This window comes from Myotis brandtii, unplaced genomic scaffold, assembly GCF_000412655.1.
Source record: "Myotis brandtii unplaced genomic scaffold, ASM41265v1 scaffold1071, whole genome shotgun sequence".
NCBI classification, from domain to species: domain Eukaryota; kingdom Metazoa; phylum Chordata; class Mammalia; order Chiroptera; family Vespertilionidae; genus Myotis; species Myotis brandtii.
In genome coordinates, this window is record NW_005353634.1 from 660909 (window position 1) to 680251 (window position 19343).

The following is a 19343-nucleotide window of genomic DNA, read 5'->3' on the forward strand; positions in this document are numbered from 1 at the left end:
GGGTGGGGGCCGCTGGTTTGCCCTGAAGGGTGTCCGGATCAGGGTGGGGTCCTGCTGTGGTGCCTGGCCAGCCTGGGTGAGGGGCTGATGGCCGTTTTCAGGCTGGCCACGTCCCACGGTGACCCAAGCTCCCAGCCTGTCCTTTTTTTTTTTTTCCAGCAGGTATCTGGGATTTATTTATCTTCTATAATTGAAACTTTGTAGCCTTGAGCGGAGCCCAGGTCTGGCCAGGGCAGGCGGGAAGCTTGGCTTCCTCCATCGCCAGGGGCACCCCAAGCCTCCTGCTCGCTCCAGCTCCGTGGCCGCCACCATCTTTGTTACGGAGTGATGGTTAATTTGCATATTACTCTTTTATTAAATAGGATGGTACCATTTGGAATTTTATCAAGTGGTTTCTAGTGAACCCAGTTTGTGCAAATTCCCAGATTTATGTGGCTGTGCACACCAAGGCTTGGTTGGGCAGTCAGAGTGAAGCTCCCCTGAACTGTTTCAGCCTGTTCTGTGCCTGGATCAGCAGTGTAATCCCCGTTCAGCTCAGTTATACCAGTGTGGCGTGCCTGTGAATGAAGCCCCAAGTAAGGCTGTTGGCCTTGTTTCCTAACAACTAGCCTCAGCCTCCCCAGAAACGAAGGCCAGCGTTGCACACAGCTTCCACTATAGTGTCACTGGAGCTATGGAGATTGCTTTGCACTCACAGTTACCAGATGTAATGAGGCGTTGTGCTGTGGGAAGAGGGATCTGAATTTCTCAGTGACTGCTACATGGGGCTACATTCAATACACTGGAATTGTGGAGAAACGTTGAACAGCAAGAAATAGGAGATGAGAAGAAACAAGATAAATTCCTTGTCCTTCCTCCCATCTGACAGCTTCTCTGGCAACATCCAGAGTGACCAAGATATCAGGTGCATTTTCCTGTGAAGCTGTCCTCAGTAGTCACCTTTTATTCACTCTTCCCTCCTCCCTGCTCTTAATCATTTTCTTTTCACTGGAGCTGCCCTTGGATTGTACCCCCAATAAAGAGTAGCACATAAGCTTTACCCCAGTCTCTGTTTTCTCCTCACAACAATAGGTGTTGATCCCAAGATATCCCTGAGTATACACTGTATACAGTAAATTCTGCACACTACTCTTTTCCACATTCTTTATGTGAACTTGTTAGTGTATTGGCTATAAAGGTTCGTCCCTCTAGAATTTAATTTTACATATCTGGCCCCCAAGCAGAAGCGATAAAATATTTTAGAATCTGAAATCTCAGATGCCAATAAAAACAGACACCTCTTAACTACCCTTACTGTACATTAACCTTTTATTTGCTGGTTTGTGTGAAAGTCAGAGGTGGAATAATCAATATGGAAGTATTTAAATATTTTTAGCAGCTGTAATGGCCATCCTGGGTCAGCCTGCCTGACTATCAGTCCTCCCATGAAGATCAGTGGGACCATTAGTGCAGCAGGCTCCAAGTATGGAGCAAGATTTAGGGCAGGAGCACAGCGCCCTCAGTAATTTCATATTTCTGCCAGAAATAATAAAAAAAGGCAAGAAAAGATGATGCAAAATTTCCACAATGGCAAAACTCCCCATTCATATGGCAGCCCTCTAACTGACCTAAAGCCCACAGTATTGTTTATCTTACTGTTGAAAATACTTGTAGTTTTGCTCTAAAAAGATCCATCTACCAGCTGCTTCAGAAAGTACAGGCAGGAAAGTGCCTTCACACAGAATAGGTTAAAAGGAAGTACCTGACTAAGCAGTGAACATTCCTTTTGAGAGGCTGACTTTCAAATGATCTCTCTACTTCTCATGCCTAACTGGAACCTGAATCAGCATCAAATTAGGCAGGCAGGCAGGCAAGCAGGCAAGAAGGAAGGAAAAAAAGAAGGAAGGGAGGAAGGAAGGGAGGAAGGAGGGGAGGGAGGGAAGGAGAAAGGGAGACTATGAGAGACAGAAAGAGACAGAGAAAGAGATACAGAAAATCTTTCTTTTTTCCCTTTCTTTTGAACTAAAAGCATTGACCAGAATCCCACATACTCTTTGACAGAGGAACCGCATTCATTGATAGTAGGAAATTTTGATATCCCTTTCTAAACTGTGAGTCTGCACAGTAAAATCCACTAGAATGAGGATTGCATTATGTAGTTAGAAAGCAAGAGACCTTTCCAAGGACTTTGTGCAAATGTGCCTCTGTGAACTAGATTTACTTCAAGAAATGAGATAAAACAAAAAAAATATCTTGATTCATATTCTCAATAATATTTGGGAACAAATAGTGTTGATAAAAATATTAAGATAAAATTGGAAAAATTAATATAGGTTGATAAACCCAATTGCTGAATGCAAAATATTTTTAGGTAGAAATATTATTGTAACTGAGTAGGAAAATATACTTATTCATAGGAGGTAAATGTTAACATTTTTAGGGTTGAGATGTGATACCTAAGTGATTAAACAAAATGTAAAAGGATAGGTGTTGAGAGAACAAGAGAGTGAGGAAGAAAAGCAATTTGATAAAATATTATCAAATATGGATTTATGCTTTCAACTTTTTCTTATGTTTAAAAATATTCAAATTAAAACAGAAAAAAGGGAAATCAACTAAATCACAAAGGCAGGAGAAAAAATTTAAGATGTAATCATAATGAATAAATTAACTGTTGAACTGCATTTTCATGAGAATATCATCTAAATTTTGCTTCTAAAATTGCCATTGTGATCTTAAATGGCTTCACAAAATGATTAAAAGAAAAGAGATGAATTTTGTGACTCACTGTAAAATGAGCAGCTATTTCTACTGTTAAACAAATGGGTTTAGACCTAAAGAGATTCTATTCTCAGCAGACCTCTTCTAAGCCAACCAACTATAGGCCCGCATGTAGAGTAATAACTTACTTGCTTTGAATGTAAAGTTGATTTTTCTTTGAATTGCAACAATCAAATATCATTATTATTTTTTTGAAATGTGAGCTTGATTGAAATCCTAACTGGAAAAAAAATATGCCTTTTGGCTACATTCCTAAAATATTTGAGACCCTATTTTTTCCTCCCTTCAGAATACTGGTTATTGCCCTAACTGGTTTGGTTCAGTGGATAGAGCGTCAGCCTGGAGACTGAAAGGTCCCAGGTTCGATTCTGGTCAAGGGCATGTACCTTGGTTGCAGGCACATTCCCAGTAGGAGGTGTGCAGGAGGCAGCTGATCGATGTTTCTCTCCCATCGATGTTTCTAACTCTCTATCCCTCTCCCTTCCTCTCTGTAAAAATATCAATAAAATATATTTAAAAAAAAGAATACTGGTTACATAATTCCTAGCTACAGTGGAAAACTTCAGATGTGAAGCAATTTGTTTAACAGAAGCTACCAAAAAAAACCAAAAATCCTATCCTCCTCTACTAATGCTTGGTATAAATCAAACTTGTAATTTCTCTTGTGAGATGCAAATAATACTGGAAGAAAGAACAAATTATACCTAATTAGTTTTTTTTCAAATATAAAAGTAATCAGATTCTTTCTAAAAGCAGATTTTTGATAAGAATAACAAAGGAAACATAAGTCAAGCATAATCACAAATTACTCTAATTATTAATTGTACCTATTAAATAGCTTTCCATTACATGAATCTATCTTAGATTTTTAATCCATTTTCTGTTTATAGGAGGTGAGGTTCTTTTAATATTTTGCTGTTATGTGAAGAAAGCTTCAGTAAACATCCTGTATGCATCCTCTTATGCATATGTGTTAGCTGTCCTCTCATTTATAGAGAAGAATCTATCTAGAGGTGGAAATTACGGGTTGTATAATACATGTGTGTGTTTTATCTTTGATCTTACTAAATGTTCCTACTTTTGTATGCAAAGTAGTACCAATTTACACAACTACCAGAAAAATGAGGTGTCTCACATCCTCAAAAACCTTAGAATTGTCCTATTATTTTTTCTTTTTTAAAGGAAGCCAGTTTATTAATGATTAATCAGGTGTGTGTGGGTTTTTTTTTTATTGTTGGCAGTATTACAGACGCCTCCTATTTTCTCCCATTTTTCCCCTCTCCATTCAACCCCTGCTGTACCCTAGGCCTTCCCCATACTATTGTTTATGTCCATAGGTTATGCATATATGCATATATGTTCTTTGGTTAATCTCTTCCTACCCCACCCACCCAACTGAACTCTGTTATTCTGTTCCAGGCATCCATACTTCTGCACTTATTTTGTTCTTCAGTTTATTTAGTTCATTAGATTCCACATATAAGTAAGATCATGTGATATTTGTCTTTCTCTAACTGGCTTTTTTCATTTAGCATAATAGTCTCCAGGTCCATCCATGCTGTTTCAAAGGGTATGAGCTCCTTCCTTTTTACAGACACATAGTTTTCCATTGTGTAAATGTATCAAAGTTTTTGTATCTACTCATCTACTTGGATACTTGGACTGTTTCCAGATCTTAGCTATGGTAACTATGTTAACTAATTCTGCATATCATCATTCTTTTAATCATTACCATGTTAATTAAATAATATACCATTTTTGTTTCATGTCCAAGGTTATTAAAGCAGTAAAACAGTCATATAATTTAATATTGAATACTAGTGGCCCGGTGCATGACATTAGTGCACTCGGTGGGGGGGGGGGGGGGGCAGCCCGGCCTGCGCCTTTTGACAGTCCAGGAGCCCTCAGGGGATGTCTGACTGACAACTTAGGCGCATATATCTTTGCAAATAAGCCATCAGTGGGACATCCTTAGTGTTGCCACGGAGGTGGGAGAGGCTCCTGCCACCTCTGCTGCGCTCACCAGCCATCAGCCCAGCTTCTGGCTGAGCAGTGCTCCCCCTGTGGGAGTGCACTGACCACCAGGGGGCAGCTCCTGCATTGAGCATCTGCCCCCTGGTGGTCAGTACGCTTCATAGCGACCAGTCATCCCGCCATTTGGTCAATTTGCATATTACCCTTTTATTATATAGGATATATAGGATTTTGTGACTTGCCCCTTTGGATCCATTACTTTTTCCTTTAACTGGGACATTTGTAATTTTCTTTGTAATGTATAGAGATTCTTTAAATAATAAAATCACTTTATATAATATATGAGGACAATAACCTATTATATGTCACATGTGTTAGAATACTTTATCCTTCCTGTTGTGGACTCCTTTTTTTAAATATATATATATACTTTATTGATTTTTTACAGAGAGGAAGGGAGAGGGATAGAAAGTCAGAAACATCGATGAGAGAGAAACATCAATCAGCTGCCTCCTGCACACCCCCTACTGGGGATCTGCCCACAACCAAGGTACATGCCCTTGACCGGAATCGAACCTGGGAGGGACCCTTCAGTCCGCAGGCTGATGCTCTATCCACTGAGCCAAACCGGTTAGGGCTGGATTCCTTTTATAACAAGTTTTTATGCTAATAATGTTCTATTTTTTGTTTGATTTAATTTGCTAACCATTTTCTATTAATTTATGTCCTTGTCAAATTTTATGATTTGTATTCTGAACACAATTAGATAAATATGTAAGCATATTTTCTTTTAGTAATTTTATGGTATTACACAATTTTACCTATAAATTTGCATATATATTCATGTAGAATTTATTTTAGTGTATACTATAATCTGGGAATCTTACTTTGTATATGTGTCCAGGTAGTTAGACTATCATAATAATACCACAGATTAAATAATTATTCATTTCTTTACCAAGATGAAATGTTAAATTTACAGTTCTTTTTTGAACTGTCCATCCTGTTTGATTGATAATATTATAATGACACTATAATTTCTGTTTTAATGTAGAGAGAGATAATAAATTTTTCAAACTTATGCTTTTCTTGATAATTTTTTTCTAGTGTTTTTCTTCCAGTACCTTTCTAGGTAATGGGGATTAATAGTGAACCAGATATCTACATTGATATCCATATCGAGGATACATTTTACTATGGAAAAACAATTACCCAATTAATTATTTAACTGTAAACTCAACTAGGATCTGAAGCAAAGAGAGCTACCAAAAGGATCTAGAGAAGGGGAAATAAGCCATGTATATAATAAGTGTATAGAACCGCAAAATTAGATAGGAAGTACAAAAGGTTATGATAGAGATAATGTGTCATGAGATTTGGGGAAGCTAAAGATGACCTCCAACTGGAAAATAGGAAGGAGAAGATCAAGGGAGTTTTGCCATCTAAGTGAAGAAGGAGCCCAAGAATATCTGTGAGACAAACAGCATTTTAGGTGGAAAGTATAACATCAGGAAAGGAATAGAAAAAGAGGACAGGGAGGGAAAAAAGTAGTTCAATATGGCTTAAGAATATTATATCTTAAAAATAAAATCATTGAGCCCAGATTTAGGGTTCGGAATTAAAGACTAAAGAGTTTGGGGTTTACTTCTTCTTATGGCTGAGTAGTATGCCATTGTATATATGTACCACATCTTTATCCAATGATCTATTGAGAGACACTTCACTTGTTTCCATGTCTTGGCCACCATGAATAATGCTGCAATGAACATAAGGGTGCATATGTCTTTGTAAATAAATGTTTTCTAAATTTTTAGGTAGATACCTAGAAAAGATGTAATACTGCCATTTGCAACATGTATGGATCTTGAGAATATCATGCTAGGTCAGTGGTTGGCAAACTGCGGCCCCTTGAGTGTGGCTCTTCCACAAAATACCACGTGTGGGTGGGTACGTACAGTTTGATTGAAACTTCGTGGCCACACTCAAGGGGCCAAAGAGCCGCATGTGGCTCGTGAGCCACAGTTTGCCGACCGCTGTGCTAGGTGAAATAAGTCAGACAAAAAGTCAAGAACCACATGATTTCACTAGGTGAAATTCAGACAAAAAGTCAAGAACCACATGATTTCACTCATATGTGGTATGTAAAACTAAAAGCAACAAATGAACAAGAAAAACAACTAAACAAAACCTCATAGACACAGGCAATGGTATGTGGTTACCAGAGGGAAGAAGGGTGGCAGGTAGTAGAGTAAAGGGGGGTCAAATATATGGTGACAGAAGATTTGACTTTGGGTGGTATTACAGACTGTACACTTCAAACCTATATAATTTTATTAAAAAATGTCACCACAGTAAATTTAGTTTTAAAAAAAAAGTTTGGGTTTTACTTAATGAAACCTTGGAGGTTCTGGAAGTTCAGGAGAATGGGAATAACAGCATTCAAATAGCCCCTTAGCAAGCTTGGCTTAAGTCTGTAGAACAGGTTGGAGGAAAGGTTTGATCATAAGAAATGGAGAACAATTAAGAAGCTATTGGAGAAGTGCAAGTGAAACATGGTGAAGGTAGGGAACAGACAAGTGGTATCATAGGGCTGTGTGAGGAAGTAATAGCCACAGACAATGATTGCATAGATATGTTTGACCATATCAGGAAATGGGAAAGGAAAAGGATACTTTGATACTCTGTGACTATGGGATTTCATTCTGGATGTTCTTCAATTAGAATAAAAAAACAAATGTCTAAGGAACAAATAGAGGAAAGAAGAATGCAAAGGAAGCAAAGAAAAGAGGAAAGAAAGAGAGAAAGAAGAAGGAAAAGAGAAAAGAGAGAAAGAATGAGGAAAAGAAAAGGAGAAAAATGAAGAAAGTAAAATTAACTGTTTTTTAAACTTCTCTGTTGCACGATTTATAGACATTTACCCCTAACAACCAAATGAAGTAAGCACAATATTTTACATTTTATAGATGAGTCACCTAGATGATGATGATTATGGTGACGATAATGATTGCATCTCATGCCTTTTATAAAGTCACTCCCTTCGGCAGCAAGTTACTGTGTAATTGCTTATGGCAAAGAAATGATTATTGTGAGAACATGGGCTGCTTGGGAAAAGATTTTAAGACAATTTACTCTTCCTTTTAATTCAACTGATACTGCCATTGGGGACTGCACTTTTAGCAGCCACCGTCAGATGCGGTTTCTATGGGAATTTTAGGCTGCTACCATTGGATAAAGTCAGTGATGTCATGGGAACAGTCTCCTTGATAATGGCAATTTCTCTCTGGAAGTGTGACTTGGCTTTTTTTCTGAAATGTGACACAACACACTGACAACTTAAAAATTCTTCCACAGATATATACACTAGTACAATAGGAACTATCCATGCTTTTATTCTCTTCAAAATTGCTGTAAAGAAGGGAATTATACACCCAAATAATGATTTTACAGTTAAAGGATGAAGAGAAAGGAAAATGACATAATCAATATGAAGCACAGACTGTCTTAACCTAAATTTAACTGTTAAAACCATAACGTATAATGTGTTTCTTATGTGGAATTTCCTCCCTTAAATATATGACATGCCCTAGTTGGGCAGAAAAACCCTCCTTCCCTCTTTATGCTTTTTCACTATTTGCCACTCCACCTCACAGTCTGGATTCCACAGTGTTAAGAATCACAGGTGCTTACAGAGATCTCAGCATTTAGTTTGCAATTGGCCACTGATTGGAGGAGTTACCAGAAGACAGAAACAATGTATGATGCAGGGTGGACTTGGGAGAAGTATTTCCTAATTAAAATGTGTTGTATAACTTCAACTAATCCCTCTCATCTACTAAGTAAATGATATTTTCATTCTGAGCAAATATTTAAAATTATTTCACAATGTATTATCTATTTGTATAACCATAGTTAATAAGCAAACTGGGCATGTGAAAGTTGATTCTGGGATAACAGAAGGAATCCTGGGATATTGAGAGTAATTGTCTTATTGATGTCCTAGCCCAGTGGTCGGCAAACTGCGGCTCGCGAGCCACATGCGGCTCTTTGGCACCTTGAGTGTGGCTCTTCCACAAAATACCGACTTCTGCGCATGGGCCATGAAGTTTCAATCGCACTGTACGTGCGCGCCCACACGTGGTATTTTGTGGAAGAGCCACATTCAAGGGGCCAAAGAGCCGCATGTGGCTCGCGAGCCGCAGTTTGCCGACCACTGGACTAGTCCATAAATGCCCTCAATAAAAGGAAGAGGAAGAAGACAAAGAGATTAGCTGCAATGACCACCAAGGCAAATGGAGGCCTATGTCTTCTTTCACGTCTCCTGCTGTCGCCTGGGATCTCCATTTTTCTTAGTAGAAGAGGCTTTTTGTGGCAATCTAGTATTAACAAAAAAAGGCTAGGACACATGAACATTTCACAGCAAAACACTGCTTTAATGTAGATGATACATTTACTTGTGTGTTTTGGTTTTGGTTTTGGCAGGGGTGGGGAGGAAGGTGTAGATGGATATTACAGAAAAGCTAAAGCCTTTAAGCCATCTCTCACTTCGTATAAACCACTTCTTGATCACCACTTTCCCTTTTTATAAGGTAGATCTCTGCTACATTTTAATCTGATATTTAAAAATAATGTGTATTATCTAACTTCCTCATATATGATGCAAATAATGATGTAAATTAAACAAATTAATTTCTCATAAACATAACAAGACTTCTGTTTCACTATTGGGTCCAGTGGAGCTGCAGCATGCTTCAAATTGTATGGTTATTTTGGCACCTGCCTGTCTCAAGAACTCTACTTCTGTTATATGAGATTTTTTAAAATCCATTTTCAAATGTGAAGAAGCTCAAGGGGAACCCAGCTGGTATGGCTCAGTGGTTGTGTCGATCTATGAACGAGGAGGTCATAGTTCAATTCCTGGTTAGGGCACATGCCCAGATTGTGGGCTCGATCCCCAGGGCAGGATGTACAGGAGGCCCCCAATCAATGGATGACACTCTTTCATCATTGATGTTTCTATCTCTAGAAGAACAAAAAGATGAAGAGGAGGAGAGGGAGGAGGAAGAGGATGATGATGATGAGGCGGAGGAGAAGGAGGAGGAGCGGGGGGGAGAGGAATTTCCAGGGGATAGAAGTTTGGGCGGATGATGATGATGATGAGGCAGAGGAGGGTCAGCGGGGGGGGAGAGGAATTTCCAGGGGATAGAAGTTTGGGCAGGAGACTGCCACACAATGGTGAATGTGCCACCCTGCCCTGGGCCACAGTGAGCAGCTGTTCCACTCCACACAGGGATTAATAATGAAGACCAGGTTATCACTGTCAAGACAGTTTATAGGACTCAGGTGGACTAAATAAAATTATAAACCAATAAGAATATTTTACTTCAAACACCGAGAATCAGTAATCTCTAAACTCCTCTAGCAAGTGCTTTAGCTGTTGTTGACGGGAAAATTGGTCTTAGCTAACATTTATTTTGCTTATTCTCAGACCCATTTTGTTGGCTCTGTTCTTTTGGAATTTTTCACAACTTGAAGTTTTATTCTAAAAACCTTTCTCAATTATTTGTCAGAAGATAAAGTCATATGTGTTACTTAACAGAGTAGCATATGTGCCCTGGAGTTTTGGTGATGCCAGACTGTAAATACAATTTCTGTCTCTTCCATCTCCCCTCATGGTCCCTGCCCTACCATACGCACTGGCATCTTCTCTGGATTCCTTTATCTCCAAAGCGTGTAAACAGTGTGTGGAGTCCAGTCAAAAGCTCCTTTTCAGTTTCTATCTGAGAAAGAGACAAATATGAATGGACAATAAAACGAGGACACAGTTTGTCACCAACTGCTGCCCAGAATTTAAACCGTAATATCTTGAGATGCTGCTTCATCAAAGTTGCACTGGCCTTGACATACAAGCCTCCTTGGGCAGTATCTTGGCTGGATAAAAAGGCGAACCGTGCTGCACTTTTGGAAAGAAAAATGGGAGCTCTATCTAGTGCCAGTCCATGTATCATCACTATTTTCAGGATGAGTGAAATGCCAGGGCTATACTCCCCTCCAGCTATCTATAAAGTAATATAAGATACGCAGTCATGGCAGGGTTTTGAAATATTATTCAATTGGTTTTCCCCAACAGGAAAAAAACAAAATTATATATTTTTCTGTTCCACATTTATCAAAAATGTATACTGAATTAAAAAATATGGCAACAGTCTGGTATCCTGTCAAATTTTATCTATGTGCAATAGTCCAATCTATCCCACAAAATCGCATTGTATTAAAATTGGAAGGCTCTTTCAGCAAGTACTTGATTTTTCTTCCTTTAAGACTATTATTTTGCTTTGTATATTTGCATTATTGAAACAACAACAGAAAGTGTTTAATATGTTTGGCTATTGCTAATGTTGTAAGTTAACTCTCCTATTGTTCATAAAATGGAGAGCAACTTCAGATTAAAGATATTTTATTTCATTTTTTCTTATTTTAATGAACTTTTAAAAATTTACATTCATGTGTAATATGTGAAATATGGAAAACAGAAGTCTAGGTATAGATGAAGTAAACTACTTTTTCAAATTAGTTGAATCCGAATGTTAAAGAGTTGTTTTAACAGGTGGTAGAATTATGAATATTTTTTCTTTACCTATGAGCTATGTTTAACACCATCACATTTACTTTACTTTTATGTAATTTTGATCATAAAAACATAAAGCTTTATTGCTATCAACATACATTTTGAACAGTGCTAATACTCTAAATTTAAAAATAATTTTTCAATAAACATTTAATTAATATGGATATTTGATATCAGCTACTTGTATAGGTTTTAAGAGCACAATGAGAAATAAAATATACTTTCTACCTCTACTCAACTCCTAATCTATTAGGATTAGCATAAGAGTTTTTAAATGACTTTTTTAAAAGACTTTTTATAAGGGTCGTACTATAGTTTTTAAACTATATTAGAAATTGGCACCAAAGTTAAATACTTTAGCAAATTTCTGAAGAATTAGTCTATATATATTAACTTATGTAAGTAGAAAATACAAAGAAAGAGTTCCATCTTTATACTGATTGTAGGGGAAATTTTTGAAAAGATGTTCACAACACATCAATGATATTCATATAACTTCTACATTTACCAATCAAGAATTAAAAGGACAAAACTCTGTCAACCTAAATGACTTGTTACTTCCACTTTCAAAGACACCATGTTAATAGGGTTCAGTTAGTAGGTCAACTATTCAATTCCAAGAATCACAGAAGAGAAGGCAAATGATGGGGTTAGTTTCCTATCCTTCCTTATTTTTCTTCTCACTCTAAGTTCCCATCGCTCCCCTCCCCCCATTCATGATCTGGCGCTGGTATTCAGGCCCTTGATGTAGAAAATACTTATGAATATTACTACAAAACCAAAACAGACCTTATCAAATTGAGGCCTCTGAGAATTATCAACAACTATATTGCTATGTGAAAAAAAAATCTGGACTTGGATGTCAGGAAATAATTATGAAAATTATTAGTTCACATCAGATAAGTTCACAAGGTTCCTTTGCTTCTTTCACAATAACCTGGAATTCTTCTCATTCTGGAAGTGATGGGTTCTCCAATTAAAAATAGAAACTGTTCAGTTGGAAGAACCCTTAGAGATAATTTCCCCCAGTGCACATTTGTCTGCGTTGTAATGAGGAAATTGAAATCCAGAGAGATTAATCTCAGAGCTGGCAAAGCTCCCCCGGCTTTGATGCTTTTCCAGTAGATTTCATTCTTGATATCTGACTATCATATGCAAAGGCATATTTACCATAAACATACTGAAACTTAAGCTGCAAGTTCTCTCACTGGAATAAGCCTCCCTCTAAGGATTTGAGAGAGGCCTCACAATTTTAAATTGGTGAATCTGTAAAATTTTATTACAGAGTGCTCCTCCAAGTTGTATAAGGTTCAGGTTCCACAAAACCTAGATCCTCTACTGCTAATATAGATACAAGATAGAGTTTCATATTGTTGTAACTTACTAACTCTTAATTGGAACTGACTAGAGTTAAGTACATTTATTTTGGCAAAAGTCCAGACAAATTAAAAAGTCTAGACTAGATCCTTAGGAACTTCTCTTTATTTTAAATTGTCAATTTCTCATTACTTATCAATCATAGTTTTGTCCTGTTTCTTAGGAACTTATTTTTTACTGCTAGTGTTTTTTAAAAGAATGATCTAATATAAAAATAACTTCAGACTCCACATATTTCCAACTTGATTTAAATACAAATAGTAATTTTAATATGTGGGGTAAAATATGTAGATTATGAGCCTATATTTCAAGACTAAGAGTTTGTCTCATATTTAGTAATTTTTAAAAATCATATTGAAGCACAATTTTGACTTATGTACAAAGAAGAATCGCAAAGAAAGTAGTTCTTCCCATTTATTTCATTTTCTGGAGTTTCTCATTGTTCACTGCTTATATAGGAGAGAATCTAGAGGCCTTTGTTAGCAAGATACTCATGAAAGACTATTCTATAACCAAAATGAAAATATTTCTCTTCCAAACTGCCTATATTTAACATTTAATTTTAGATTCATAATTAAAAGTATGAATTAATAATGAAACACTTCAACATTTAGCACATTATGGCATGATTAGAGTATAATAACAAAAATAAAAAAGGGAAAACAATTAGGGTTGGCATGACTTGATGTACATTTTTGAAACCATGAGCTGCACGTCTACGAATACAGATGTATTAACCATTTGAGAAAGGAAAATATATATTTTAACTATTTATGACACATTATAAAAGAATATTACTTGAGGAAACCATTGAGCTTTTTTAAAGGAGTTTCTCTAGCCCTTTGAGAGTCTGGGAAAATGTGCCATATCTTAAGCAATATAACCATTTGAATCTAATTAGCTATTATCAAGTTATCCACCCCCTTGATACGTGCTAGAAAAATATACTACTTGTGTGAGAAAATAATATTTTAGGGAAGAAACTGACTGAAGTGAAAAAAAATGTACTTTGTTCAAAAATAAATCCAGTATTGCCTTTGGGAAAAACTCAAATCCACTGGTCTGCAGTCACCCATTCCATAAGAAGAATAGAGTAGCAGAGATGACTTTTCAGGAACAGCTTTTCACAAGATGCTAAGGTTCTTTATTATGTTTAAAAGAATTCCTGGTGTAAGAGTAAGGTTCCATGGCAATTTATACTTCGTAAATTTTGTAAAACGCTGAATCTCTTCTTTGAGAGTTCTATTAAAAACACACACAAAAAAACAAAAATGCTGCAGTAAAGAAATCCTTCTTCTTTCATTTATTCTAGGGTTCTCCAAATATTATTACCCTTGGTCTTATTTTCTCTGACTAGTAGTGGTATTCTAGCATACAAAACTGAAAAAACAAAACACACCCCAAAAAGGAAGAATCTCAAGAATTCTTCTAAGTGTCACAAAATAGATTCTCAATAAATATTTGTTGCCTGAAAAAATTGAAGCCAAATACCCTGTTACAAATCAGCTTAACATTGTGAGATTCTTTATTTCATTTATATTCTGTTTTCTGTATTTAACCAACAGAGTTGATAACATGGATAAATCATATTTTTCTATCATTTAACCAGGAGAGACACTGTTCTTTTATCTTATTTGTAATAAATATGCACAGTCAATGGTAATTATGTATTCTGAATGTATATTAGCTAAGAGAATACTAAATCTATCTAATACCATGAATATTTTAATTATAATGTTCACAAGCTCTTCTGCCAATTCTAAGGTGATGGACTGTCTAATCCTGCCTTCACATATTTGAAATTCCTCCAAACAATTAATTCAGAATTCTTGTGGGTATTATTCTCATTTTGGAATCAAATTTAAAGTTCTTATGAACATTTATCTCAGATTCTGGACATGTCTTGCAACTTCGAAAAAGTGTCTTAATTCACTTTGTAAAAATTAAATTCTACTTATATTGGATTCTGGTAAATATAAACAACATATTTCTTTCAGGTTCTTGCTCTTGATTATGATCTACTTAAAATAAAAAACCAGAAGGAGAGACTGAAATAAATTGGCGATGTCATGATTTCTGCCTTTGACATTAAACAGCTTGCTTAAATGCTTCAGAATGGATAGTTCTGTATTGGAATTACAATGTGCTAATGATAATGTAGTGCTATAACATTTATTTCTAAGCAGCTCAGATCATAGGCTTTTCATTTCTTTTTAAATGGACTACCTTAACCATCTGCAAATCAGGATTTTTTTAAAAACAGATTAAGAGACTGAAGTGTAGGTAGGCTGTTTTAGATAGTGGGTAAAGAAAACAACCACCTCCATAATAAGTTAAAGAGTGGCAATGAAAGTACCAACTCTATGAATTAAAATAGAAGCTTTAGAATGGTCTGTTTAACTTACAATGTGCTATATATTTTATGTTTGGTTAATATATAAGCTTTGAAATAAGAAATCAAAATTAAGTCACCCTTCTAAAGAAAAATTATTGAAATTATTTCCATATGAAGTATTGATGTTTGATTTCCCAAAGTTCAGTTGAGTATGAATTTAACTTTCCCCAAAGTACAGCACAATATGGACTATTCAAGGATATTCCTGCCAATAAATAGATATATATTCTGTGAAGACTAGTCCCTTTGAACTTTAGAGAAATATTAAATTATTTTATACATCCAAAAGATGATAACAGCTACTAATTAAGGAGAGCTAACGATAGACTAGTTACCATGGTAAGATAAAAACCTTGTAAATAAGTGCTGTTTTATCATCATCACTGTTTTACAGTTGAGAGAGATAGACAGTTGATTAAGTAACTTGAATTTTTAATAGTAAATGCCATAAAATCACATTTTCTAATTCTGGCGCTCAAATCACTTAATTTACAACCGTTTGGTGCATACTGCAAAAAAGCCCAGCAGGGCAAAAAAAAGAGACTGGTTTGGCTACCATGGCTATTGGGTTGATGGTCTGTCATCCTTGGGTAGCACTTTGTAAATATATGAAGCTGATGGGATTTGATGAGGCTAGGGGTTACTGACACCAAGGTCATTCAAAGCCCAGTCAAGGGCCAAGTCAGGGAAGTTCTCTCATTCCTGAAACCCACCTGTGGATAATTCTTGGTGGGAATGAGGACAAAGAGTCTCCCCTCAGCCAGCCAGTCAGTGGCTCTTCGGGCAGTAAAATGGAGGCTAAAACTACCCCTGAACCCATCTCGAGCCTAGCTACACTCGAGACAACACTCAAATAGAAGATCTGCATTTCCATTAGGCTGAAGAGGAGGTGGGACAAATAAAACCTATACCGGATGAACATCTGGCCACCTCAGAAACTCAGACATATCATTTGCCCCTGGCAAGGTGGCCTGAAGTGAGCACATTTTTGAAAAATGGTCTAACAAACACATGCCAGATAAAGTTCCCAGGACTTCTACAAATATTATCTCATAGGTTTTAATTTTCATAAGCATCCTATCAAGAGAAAACTATTATTATCCACACTAATTAACATCGCCAAAGTTTCTGAGCTTTTAAGTGGCAGAGCCAGAATTCTTATCCTTGGAGTGTGGTTCCAACCTGTGTTCTTAAGCACCATGCACTATCACCTCTCATTGCCTGAGCAACATGAACCCCTTGATAGCCCTGGCAGATTACTTGGTCTGGAAATTACATTAACCAGTCTATACAACCCAGATCAGACTCACCACAGTAAAGGCCTGAGCAGATGAATTATTTTGGGTTCTGACTGTTTCACACTGATTAAGGTGTTATTTTGAGTATATATTTTGAACAAGTGAATTAGAAGAAGCTGAAAATAAAAGCCCTGATATAAGCAACTCCTGATGAGGATGAAAATAAAACCACAGGGATGATCAGAGAAGCAATAACCATGGTGTTTAGGAGCATGAGCTTGAAGCCTAATGGCCTGGGTTCAGATTTCCGTTCCACCACTCACTAGCTCTGTGGCTTCACAAGTTACTTTAATTTTTTTTTATTGATTCCTCTTCTTTAAAAGGTGGGGAATAATACTACCTGTTTGGGTTGTTATAGGGATTAAATGTAAACCAGTTACAACAGAATATGCCACTTACTAAGGATTAAATAAGGGTTGGCTATTGAACCTATTTCCATAAAAGAGGATGAACCGGCTGTGGACAGGGCAAGAAGAGAAATACAAACCTCCTCATCACAAAATTTGTTTCCTTTAGTTACATTAGGTCAAGTGCTTTAGTGAGAGGCAGCTGGAAATCAATACCTATACTCAAGAGAATAAAAGGGCCTTCGCTGGCAGCAGGCACACCTGCCAGACATGTGAGTGGTGCCATTTACTCTCTAATTCGGCCCACCCCTCAGCCACATCAACTGCATGAATGAGCCCAGGAAAAAAAAACAGCAGAAGAACCAGTAAGAATTTTGAGATATAATAAATCAGGGCTCAAACAAACCAGATATCTGCTTTCAGCAGCAGAGGTCTAAACAGCAGAAGAACCAATAAGAATTTTGAGATATAATAAATCATGGTTTCAAGCCTTTAAGTTGTGGGGGTGGATTAAGCATCCTTAAAGGTTTCAAGCCTTTAAGTTGTGGGGGTGGATTAAGCATAGCAGTAAATAATTAAACCAGAATCTTCATGAAAGTCCTGAATCAAAGAATGTTTTTTGAAATTTCTACATAATTTTTAAAACTGGATGGACTCCATGTATTAATACAATCAATATATTGGAATCTGGATGAGGCAGGGCAGGCAGACACTTTTGAGGAATATTTCTAAGTCGAGCATAGACTAGAGCAAAATCCTGGGAGTTAAATGTTCTAAAATCAACTTCTAACTTACTAGCAAGTGACCTAAGAAAGTGTACTATAAAAGTGTTAGCAACTATAAGTATTGTATTGGTACATATGTGTGCATATTTCCAATATATTAAATCACAGAACATAATCAGTAAACAACCTAACTTTTATCTACCACTGTTTCTTTAAAATTGTCTTTTGAAGAAAGTTCATTCCATGTCCACGGATAAAAACTAATTATAAAACCCGTATCTTATTCTTCCTGGGTACAAACCTAAGTCATAAAACTGCCAAATTGTTAGAAATGAAAATGTAGACTTATGTAACTAATTGAAGACAGAAAGCAACTTTTTTTTATCCTTACCAATGATATTTTTCCATTGATTTTTAGAGAGAGTAGAAGAGAGAGAGAAAGACAGAGAGAAGGATCGATGTGAAAGAAACACATCAATCGGTTGCCTCCTGCAGGCCTCCTGACCAGGACCGAGGCCAGGGAGGAGCCTGCAACCTAAGTATGTGCCCTTGACCAGAATTGAAACCGGGGACCCTTCAGTCCACAGGTCAGTGTGCTATGAAAGCAACTTACTAAATATAAAAAAAGGGAAAAAAGCAAGTATTAAAAATAGAATTAGATTATAGAAAGAAGACCAGAACACATATGTAAAAAAATTAATAATGGGTTTAATTCCTTCATTTGAAAGAAGACTTGTCAGATTGGAGTGGCAAAAAAGTAATACTGGACTATATATTTTAATGAAATACTCACTAGTGCCAGATGCTAACAGAAAGTTTTTTTTTAAAAAAAATAAGTATTAGCCATGATATGTCAGATAGATAATGGTCAATATATTTAATATAAAAAATATCTGTATATTTGGCAAAAAACAAACAAACAAAAAAACACCAACCATTGAATGGCATATGGGGCTTTTTTTAAAGAAAGAGGCAGTACAAAATAAGACTTTTACACCTTTATATGTAGACTGCAGAGCATGAAATGTAAAGAGCAGACTTTTAGACAAGAAAAAAAAAAAGACCCCTTGGTCTTATCTGCTCAAAATAGGAGTCAAAGTACTACAAATAGAAAGCATTGTATCCATATCTGTTGCTATTATGGCACTGTTTTTGGCAATAGAGAGCTAGAGAAGAAATAAGTCATAGAGTCTAACTGTCTGAGGGTTCACTGTCTGGTATGAGGACACAGCTCACATATTCATAATTTGCTAAGTAACTAAATATGAGGGATAGGTAGTGCAGAATTCTGCACTTTATCTATACTTTCCTCCTCTGCTTTTTGTAAGTCAGGATGGAGGGAGAAGTGAGCAAGTGTCTAATTCAACTGGCTGCTGCTGTAGTTCCTCACCTGGTTGAAATGAGTGTCTTCCGATGCCATTTGTGAGACCAGCATCCAAAAATCGACTGTCTATTTGGGTGCCTATGCAATTCATTTAAGGGCCCTGCTTGGGTGCTCCCCATCCTACAGATCTTTGATGTAGGAGACCTGCAAGCTCTTCAACATCCCATTTTTAGCATTTGTTCCTGGGGATAAGCCTTGCAGACTCATATTCTTTGGATCCCCTTGTAGTTGGTGCGCATGGTGTTCTCCTGGCTCCTGCTCAACACCTCTAAAACCCTTCAGCTCCTAAACTAGCTGGTATAGTCCCCAACCTTTTGCTGCTGTGATGTCCCTCTTTAAAATAACACCCACTTAGGTATGACACATTCCTGGCTACCTCTAGTCGTGACCATATGAACCTAAGGAAACTCATATGTTTTGTCACGTTCAGTGTAGGAATGCAGGCTGCTTGACTGATT